This window comes from Coptis chinensis, chromosome 8 (genome assembly GCF_015680905.1).
Source record: "Coptis chinensis isolate HL-2020 chromosome 8, ASM1568090v1, whole genome shotgun sequence".
NCBI lineage: Eukaryota > Viridiplantae > Streptophyta > Magnoliopsida > Ranunculales > Ranunculaceae > Coptis > Coptis chinensis.
In genome coordinates this window covers 88,191,422-88,201,272 of record NC_141463.1, presented here as the reverse complement: position 1 = coordinate 88,201,272, position 9,851 = coordinate 88,191,422, and the positions used below count along the sequence as shown (strand labels likewise).

The following is a 9,851-nucleotide window of genomic DNA, read 5'->3' as shown; positions in this document are numbered from 1 at the left end:
CTTTCTCTCCCTATTTAAAACTCTCCGTGTAAACTCCTGTGTAAACACTTTTTTTTTTTCAAAAACCCCTTCCAATAGGGAATGAGATTTATCTTCTTTACCTTATCTCTTTCTAATATTTATAATTTTATTTTATTTTATCTCTTATTATTATTTTTATTATTATTATTATTTATTGTACTAGAAAAATATTAAATAAAAACAGGGAGTGTTATAAATTCCATACCAATAACAATTCATCGTTGTCAATATCAGTGCACTTATAATATAATGTAGCTTCGGACCTGCAACATGGGAGTATAGGTTCAAGATTTAGAACATGTGTTTTGTCCAAACCTCTTTCTCGCATAGTCTTGAAGGACCCAAAATCCATACCACGATAGGATGAAGTGTCAAAAAACATAAACACTCTTCCTTCTTCAACAGGTGCACGTAAGAATTATCGCTTTCGCTTACCATATTTGTCTCCGTGGCCACGACATTGTATAGATAGTCCGAGTGTCCATATCAAATGACATTATGGATTCAAAGACACGAGAGAGCTTAATTATTTGCACGCTGGTACCATTCTTTATCTACCATCCATTACAACGTACTCTTCAAGATTACCGGGATTTATGCCATGGAGGGTGAGATAATGTGGTAGTCTTTTCTGAGTGTCCGGTTAACAAACCATATGTCATTAGGTGAAATCCGAGTCTACGTGGCGCCAAAAAGTACTATGTATTCCCTTGTCTTTGGGTCGAAGAAAATCCACGTGTCGAAACTGAATCGGGTTTGTTCACAATAATCTGTTCTTGTGTTATTGCCTATTGGTTCCATATAATAATAATAACACGGTTAGAAAACAGAAGTAACCCATTGCATGAACCGATAAGAGTAAGCATGGTGTAACCTGTACAGGAGTGACTGACGTGCATGCTTTTTGGAATTCTCTCCTTAGTTTTATCATCAATGAAATACAGTGGAACTTCATCCTCATAGATACCATTTCGACACCTGTAATCAGGGACGGAGCCAGGAATCTTACCTAGGGGGCGAGTGTATACGCATAATCAAAATACGAAATTCCACGAGAGGGTCTTAAGTCTTAACATCCTCGATTTCACGTAACAAAGTGCTTGAACATGTCATATGGAACATCATGGTTCCCTAAACAAATTTAAGCGTCAATTACCAAGCTAAAAATAAGTTCTTACATGAGCCGAGGCACACCGACAACTTTGACAAAATAAAAGAGTTAGTCACAGAGGATAATTTGGCACGAATGCAAGAGGCTCATCAACTCCTGACCAACAATGCAGAAAAATGGAAAATCGATGGTGTTTCATAGCAAGGATGCCAGGTGGTTTTGTGATGTGTGCTCTCAGACTCCATGAACTTGGAGCTATAATGTTTTTCTGGAAAGAACCATCTACTAGAGCATATCTACTCATTTCGACGAAGGCCAGAAAATATAGGAAAACTCACTTATTTTAACTATCACTTATGCAAAGATGGGCAACCACAATTATGTTCTGACCAACACATGTGCCAAAGCAACAAATATTTTAGAGTTCCACATAACAATCAAGAAATTAACGATAAGGCAGAGGAACAAACTTCTTTTTTTAACTTGTTTGAAACAATGTTTTTTAGTTTCTGAGCTCATATCTACAACAAAGAGTAAATTAAATGAGAAGGAAAACATTGGATCCTTTTCGCCATCTGCCCTTGGGTATAACAGGTGACATCTTTGGATGGTAATGCACGTCCTTTGCATCGAGAAAGCTAGAACAAAGGCAGTTAAAACATCATACAAATTGAATATATCATTCTTATAACTTTTACAATTAATCTTTATACCACAAAGATACAGTTCTTGCAAGTACATCATCCACAAAGCTTCGGGAGAAGACATCAAATAATTGTGGATGTAACCGGTTATACAAGGGAACACAACTGCATAAAGAAAAACTTAATTAGCAAACTAGATTTAACACTCAAAATCCAACAAAAACGTCCATGCATACCTTTACAGAAACAAAATGACTGCAAATAAACAATAGGTTGAAAAGGAAAAGGAGGATATAGCCTTATGTCAAGCACGTCAAGGATAGAACTTAATAGAATAATAGGTACTGACAACACAATAAGCAAAACACGAAATTATAAACTCAAGTCAGTAGAGATCACCTTATTGTTCAGCTTCCATACATCTTGTCGCCGCGCATTGGGAGCTATATTATTGATCGGGTCCCAAATGCCACGAAGTTACAAGGCTTGAAAACAAAATTAATAAACAATTTAGCACCACTTCTATTTTTTCATTCTTCGAGTACAAATTCACTCACACTATACTATAGTCCAACATATAAATTAAGAACCAGAAAATAACTTATACACCGACAATATAAGTAAACAATAATCACACACACCACATTTGGATTGGCCGGCTTAAACTCATACATATATTTGTCATCAAAAAGTATTATTACAAAATCAAAGAGGATATACAATTAATCATGATCACTTGTATCTACGTGCACCACATTTACAAACAAAAAGGAGCTATTAGTCTATTAGCCTATATCCTCCTATACAAAAAGATGGAACAAGGAGCTCAAGTAGTCAAGTCAGGCATTTGAAGTCGCTCTCGCCGAGTTTTCTTCAAGACATCAAAAGCATCTATGATAGAATCTGTATCAAATTGTCTAGCAATATCTTTCTCAATAAACACGAGCAAAGAATTTGCTAGATAATCATCTTCCATCCTATTACGCAACCTAGTCTTTACAATCCTCATTGCTGAAAATGCATCGCGTTCCGATGTAGCGGTTGAAAACAGTAAAGTCAACACAAGACGAATCGATCTATCTATAAGATGATAAATTGTTGACTTTCCTGTTTCTACCAAAAAACTTGACACAGCTTGGAAATGGTTGACAAATTTTGAAACTTAGAGTGTAATGAGAATGTCATTCTCATAGTTTTGCAATTGGTATCTCAAGTGGAACTTTTCTTGCTTTCGGTGAAATCCATAGGATAATAATTATTTGCAAGCTCGCAAATATCATTAATTTTGAATGATCTATAATTGTTCCCGGATCTAAAGCCGAAAGCTAAGAACAAGCAATCTCATTACATCCTCCTTAAACCTGTGATTTAATTCTTGCAAATTTGAATCAATTGTACCCATGAAAATTTCAACTCGAAAATGATGCCCATTGGTAAGGGAATCTTGAGTACGACCTCGCCCTCGACCTCCCATGTAAATACCAACCATATCGGGAATGAGAATGTGATGATCTCTACAAAACAACTCAACTTTAAGCTAAAAAGTAACCCAACCATCACTTTCGTAATTTTTGAATAAGTGTTTTGGTTGAGGACACCAAGTGCATTGCATTTAATATATCTTGTGACTTGCGTTGCAAAGCTTGGCAAAGGTCATCAGTAATCTCCATGATTTCCCTCATAAGATGGAGGATAAATACAAACTCAAAAGTAGTAATTACATCATACACTCCATCTGCCTTCCTTTTTGACTTGCTTTGTCGCTCCATCATTAATTACCCGACTTAAGATCAGTACATGTTGCGCTAAACAACGTTATCAAACTGGAAATGGAACCCAAATGCGAACCCCATCGAGTATCTCCTGATCTTTTCAAAGTCGTTACTTGGTTTTTCCCACTGCCAGTTTCAAACTCATCATTAATAGCAAGCAAGTGTGCAATTTCAGCAGCTCTAGCATCTCTCAACTGATCATTTCTTTTGCGGGGCCTAATTCCAACTACATTGACTACAACATGCAAGTGGGAAAAAAATTGCCAAATAGGTTTAACATCTTTAGCTACTGCAATTAGTGCTAGCTGGAGACGGTGAGCAAAACAATGGACATAGTACACAAAAGGACACTCAATAGAGAATAAAGCTTGCAACCCAGCCACTTCACCACGCATATTACTCGCACCGTCATATCCTTGCCCACGAATATTTTGCACACTAAGTTCATGGCGAGAAAGGACTTTGCATATTGCTTCTTTCAAAGTTGCCGACATAGTATCTTTCACATGAACTATATCAAAGAAATGCTCCCGCACTAAACCATGTTTATCGACGAATCTCAAAACAATTGCCATCTGCTCCCTTTTTGATTCATCTCGAGCTTCATCCACTATAATACAAAACTTCTCATCACTAATCTCCTCACGAATAAACTTGCGTATTTTGTCTGACAAAACGGTAAGAATCTGCCTTTGAGTTGTAGGAGAAGTATAGGTACAATTTTTAGGAGCATTATCCAAAACTGTAGCATCAACATCTTTGTTATACGAAGCCAATAACTTTATCATTTCAAGAAGGTTCCCTCGGTTGTTAGAAGTTTTGCTTTCATCATGCCTCTAAGAGCGTAACCTTGGAGTGTAAGATATCTAACCACATCCGTCGTTGTTCCAAGCCGCAATCGAGTACTAGCAATCTGCTTAGAAGTTTGTTTTTCAACAATATTCTCAATATGTTGCTTTTGTTTCAATAGGCTATATCAACACCCAATAGCAACTCTATGTATCGAGTTCGGACCCTTTCCGACATGAGATAAAAGAGCACAATTCTGGCCATCATTGACTTTTTTCCACGAAGAAAATCCGCCAACCATGAACACACTAGCTCCAGGGCGTTGAGATGGCTTTGTGAAGAGGAAGCATGGAAGGCAAAAGGCACGATTTTTAAATTCAGAGTACTCCAACCAATCTGGAAATGATTTGTACCAACTTTCTTGAAAGCAACGATGATTCTTATCATGAAGAAAATGCTGATTTGTTGGAGGCTTAGGTTGACATGGTCCAAAGAATGATATAAGCACGTCTAATCTCATCACGTTGAGAACTTGGATAATCCCATATTTGTTTTCTCAACCCTGGATCCCTTACTAAAGAAGTGTCAACTTCTTGAGAGTCCACTCTACGAGTTCGGAAGGACCCGACTTCTTCGGATAAAACTCCGAAGCTTCCCCGCAGACCAACTTCTTGAGATTCAACGCAAGTTGCTATGGAAGGTCCAATAATTTCAGGTTCAACTCTAGGAGCATCGGAAAGAGCCACCTTCTTCGGTTCAACTCTTGGAGCATTGGAAAAGCCACCTTCTTCGGGTTCAACTCTAGGAGCTTTAGAAGGGCGTCGAGTAAAAGTATCTGAATCAAGTGTATTTTTCCCTCATGAATAACAAGTCCAAATACGAGGGAACTCCCACGGGTTTTTCTACACTTGGTCAATTTGCTCAACTAGTCGACCGTTAGCGAAAAAAAATACACAAATTGACAAACATCAAAACATAAATACCCAAATGACATATTATCGGGCGCCCGGACTTCCAAGCCAATATCGATATATCACATCAACTCGATTACTCGAAGTCACCAATGTAAATTTGTAATTAATTAAAAGATTATAATACAACACTGTCAACGCGTAACGCCAAAATCGTGAGTAAGTTAAATATCAATTTCATTTTTAATAATTAATATAGTACAGTTAAATAAATAAAATTACAACCGTAAGCTAGGAAGGTTAAAAACAAAAGAAAAACTTACAAAGTGACGAGAGTAACCGGAAAGTAAGTGAAGCCTAACTTTTGGAATAGTCCCATTCAAAAGCTACGAGTCGGAGGCTCTGCGAGAGAGAGAAAATTAAGTAAAGACCGAACTTTGCTTTCAAGTGTTTCTAAGCGTTTTTTGGCGCAAAGTCGCAAAGATTATCACAAATTCACAATTCTCCACGGAGATAAATGTTATGTAAAGTGTGCACTACGCCACTAGCCCACTACCCGTTGGGCCAAATACAGATGAGGCCCATGAAACTTGAGTCTCTTATTGGAGTCCGGGCTGCTATAGTTTAGCCCATAATTGGACTCTTTATAGCTTTACTGGTAGCGTACAAAAGTTAAATAGGAAAAATGTTCCTGGCTTACATTTAAACCTTGACCTGTTATTTTGAGGGGGGCGAGCCTCTATGTATTCAGAAATTTTCATACTGATAATACATAAAATATAATGGTTCTTCAAAACCTTTGGGGGGGGCGACTGCCCCCTCCGCCCCCCCTTGTCTCCATCTATGGGTATGAAGGCCTTCAGATTGCAATGTTACAAAGCTCTTAAGATGTAGGTACTTAACGTACATTTAGCTCATGAAGTCGTGATCATGAATATTTGCTTCTAAATATGCCCTGCTCCTTGCCTTTCCTAAATTTGGGGGCATAGGTTTAAATGTGGACAATGACACTAATAAACGGTCAGTGATATACCTAGAAAGGCTAGAAAAGAGTTATGTAAAACCCGTAAAACCTCGTCCACTAATATAGGGGGATGCGGTATTTACACCCCAACTTATGGGATTGGCACCAATTTGACCAATTTTAAGGTATTGGCACCCATCCATTAATCATATACATTGTTGTACACTTCTCATTTTTTTTATCAAACAAGTACCCTTTTGCTAAAAAATCACACAGGACAGGAAGTTACTGCTAAAAGGTAATGCCCACAACAAAGAGTTGTCGCGAGATGACAAATTTATGGAAGGTTGTTGCATGCCGTGGGGTTTGTTTGTTTTTTTTTTTTTGTTTTAAATTTTTTTTGATAGAGATGGTTATGTTCATCAAAATAGAATCTTTGCTTGTATTAATTATCAAAACTCTTATTCATCAACTTGATCACAAGTTTTTCTTATTAGAGCGTATGAAAAAGTTTGTCACGAGATAGTAAGACTATGCCTCGATTGTAATTTTTTTATGGGTTTGGTGTTGTTCTTAGAGCGTATAAACAAACTCTAAAACATAATAAGAGATATTCATATGTCGTATATGTTCAAAATTTGAAGTGAAAAAAAAAAAAAAAAAAAACAAACAAACAAACAAACAAACAAAACAAAACAAAAAAACAAAAAAATCTTATGCGGCAACTCAATGTCGTTGAATGTGGATCTCGCAACAACCCGGTGTCATGGATTGTGTATTTTTTTGTATGGGTTTGGCGTTGTTCTTAGAGCGTATGAACAAACTCTAAAACATAATAAGAGATATTCATATGTCGTGTGTGTTCAAAATTTGAAATAAAATAATAATAATAATAATAATAATAATAATAATAAAACACAAACAAACAAACAAACAAACAAACAAACAAACAAACAAAAAAACAAACAAACAAACAAACAAACAAACAAAAAAACAAAAAAAATCTTATGTGGCAACTCAATGTCGTTGAATGTGGGATCTCGCGACAACCCGATGTCATGAATTGTGAGATCTCGCAGCAACTCACTGTCGTTAAACTATCAGGCATGTGAAGTGTAAAAAGACATATAAAGAATAATCATTATTATTCTACTATTTTGCCAAAGAGGTGCCAATCTCATAAAGTGGGGTGTAAATACCATGCCCCATATGCAAAAGCTCAATAACTTAAAAAATGAATATGTGAAACTTGAAAAAGCTTCTCAGACTATCATTGAAACTATAGGAGAGGGATATCTAAAGGTGGCATCCTTTACAGAAAAACTACGCTCTCCCATAAATCCCAAACCAAGCCAATGGTACGGTTGTGTACTGTTTCTGATTCCCTACTATGGGTTCTTGGCCTTGGGGATTTTCAATGTCATCCATGGGAAAACAGAGTGTAAGAAACACTTTCAAATGTTTATACCATAGTTGTTCCTTAATTATTAGTAGTTGTAAGCCTTATTTACACTTTTTTGTTTATCTTTTAATAGGTAAGAACATCGAGGCCCTGCCCACGTCATCTCCAGGGCTGGCTCTACCCTAGCTTACAACAAAATATGTAGTTGTTTAGGCCCCAACAGTCCAAAATGCCCCCGATTAAGCCCACTGATAATTTATTTAGACTCTATTTTTTTTTAATATTTTTTAATTATTTTATAATAGTTAAGAACTTATAATAACATTTGAAAAAATATTAATGCATTTAACATGTAAAGTCCTGAATTATTATTAAGGGTATTTTTGTAAATTTCATATCAACTCTAGGGTCGTTATGTAAATTGGTCGTCGGGTTTATTTTTCAAACGTACGTAACTGGATGAAACTTAACTCCGACTCATAAGTCACGTTAGGTAAGCGACCATAGGCGAAAATTTGGCAAAAATGTCGGTTAGCGGCTTTTTCGCGTCGAAGCTGGCACGAGTTAACAACTTACACGCATGAGTAGGTTATTGTCATAGCCTGCGGTGAGATAGAATATAGAAGATTAAATTTAGCGGGATGGGCCGGAAAAATGATTACGACGCGACGTCAAACGAGTTGGTGGTTAGGAGTATTAGGACCTTAAGCCTAATTGGAATATATTGGGCTTGGGCCTAAACATATCGGCCCAACTAGAAAAAAAACAGAAATCGCGAAAACAGAAAATCGCACTCTTCTTCCCCTTCCCCACACCTTTTTAACCTAGGAGAGAGAAACTCTAAATCGCCCAAATTTCCATCGATTCAACCTCAATTCCTCACACCCAAACCTTGTCAACACTAAACGCGAGAGTGGGGATTCGAAATTTCTGGAAATCGCGTCGTGTCGAGGTAAAAGGTGAGTCGCGATTTCAAATATCTATTTGATAATTTGATTTAAATATTGATGGAATTGGATATATCGATTATGGCCGAAAGTGTATTGGGGGTGTTGAAGGTCGGCAAGAGCTTGATTGGAAGAGTGGAGTGGAGTGAAACGATGGTGGAGCCGAAAATTCTTGGAGTCGTCCGGTTTTCGCGAAAAGGTTAGTGAATTTAAGCCTACAAATCGATAGTGCAAACTTCGATTCGAGTTAATTAGTGGTATTGGATGAAAGATAATTGAATGGGGTGGTTGTTATGTCGACAAAGTAATGGGTGGCGACAAAAGTGGAGCGATTTTTGGTGGAGCGACAAGCTAGGAGGCGATTTTGCTTGCGACTTCGGTAAGAATTGCTATATTCACTTTAATTTAAAGAAGTTATGTTAGTCTAAACTTGTTTAGGATTTGATTCATAATGCACCGATTGATAAGGAACACGACGATAATTGTTATTAGATTTAATATGAACCGAAAGGTGTGGAATGGGTTGTAGTGGAAATTTGGACTTGGATTGGGATCTTATTACAAATGGAAATTTGTGTGGGATGGGAGGAGAGTGAATACGAAGCATCTAAAGGGGTTAAGTTACTGAGAAAATATATGTAAGAACCTGAAATGGCACGTAGTCGATCGCCGCCGACGACTGTCGGTGTTCACAACGGTTTGTGGTGGCCTATAGCAGTCTAGAACAAAACTTTTGGTAACTAGAAGGGTAGTACGTTAATAATTAAGTTAGTGGTTAATATAATCAACGAGTAATTATTTCTTTCGACTTATGTTGAAAGGAAATATTAATTGTCTTCTTCGGGTTCTAATAGATTTACGATTGGGCTTATATGATTTTATAGGAGTTGGATTCGGTTAAGCGGGCTGGATTTAGTTAAGTGGGCTTGAGGAGAACGGAGCTTGCTAAGGTAGGAACCTACATACCAATATATAGTCTGCTTATTTTCATGCATGATTGGAATTGTTTAAATAGGAAATAGATAGTTAATTATCAACCATGCATGTATATATGATATTCATGTTTTACCTTTGTATTTCCTCGCTATAAACTATATATATAGATAGCTTTAAAATGTGAAATGGGTTTTCTGTAAAATCGGGATAGCGAGGGATTGTTTTCTTTGTTAAAAGTGAAAAACTGGTTTTGGGAAAGGTTCGCGTCTCTTGTCTCAGTAAGGAGACAGAGAGATGAATTTTGTATTGCGGATAAGGATTACCCGGTTGTTTGTAACTAGGTGGGAGGTTCTG

The 9,851-nt window shown here is 37.0% G+C and overlaps 1 pseudogene; it reads right to left on the bottom strand.

Annotated features, from left to right (window-relative positions):
* Positions 1-2,602: 2,602 nt before the first annotated feature.
* On the bottom strand, positions 2,603-6,009 carry LOC147483975 (uncharacterized; annotated as a pseudogene).
* Positions 6,010-9,851: the final 3,842 nt, after the last annotated feature.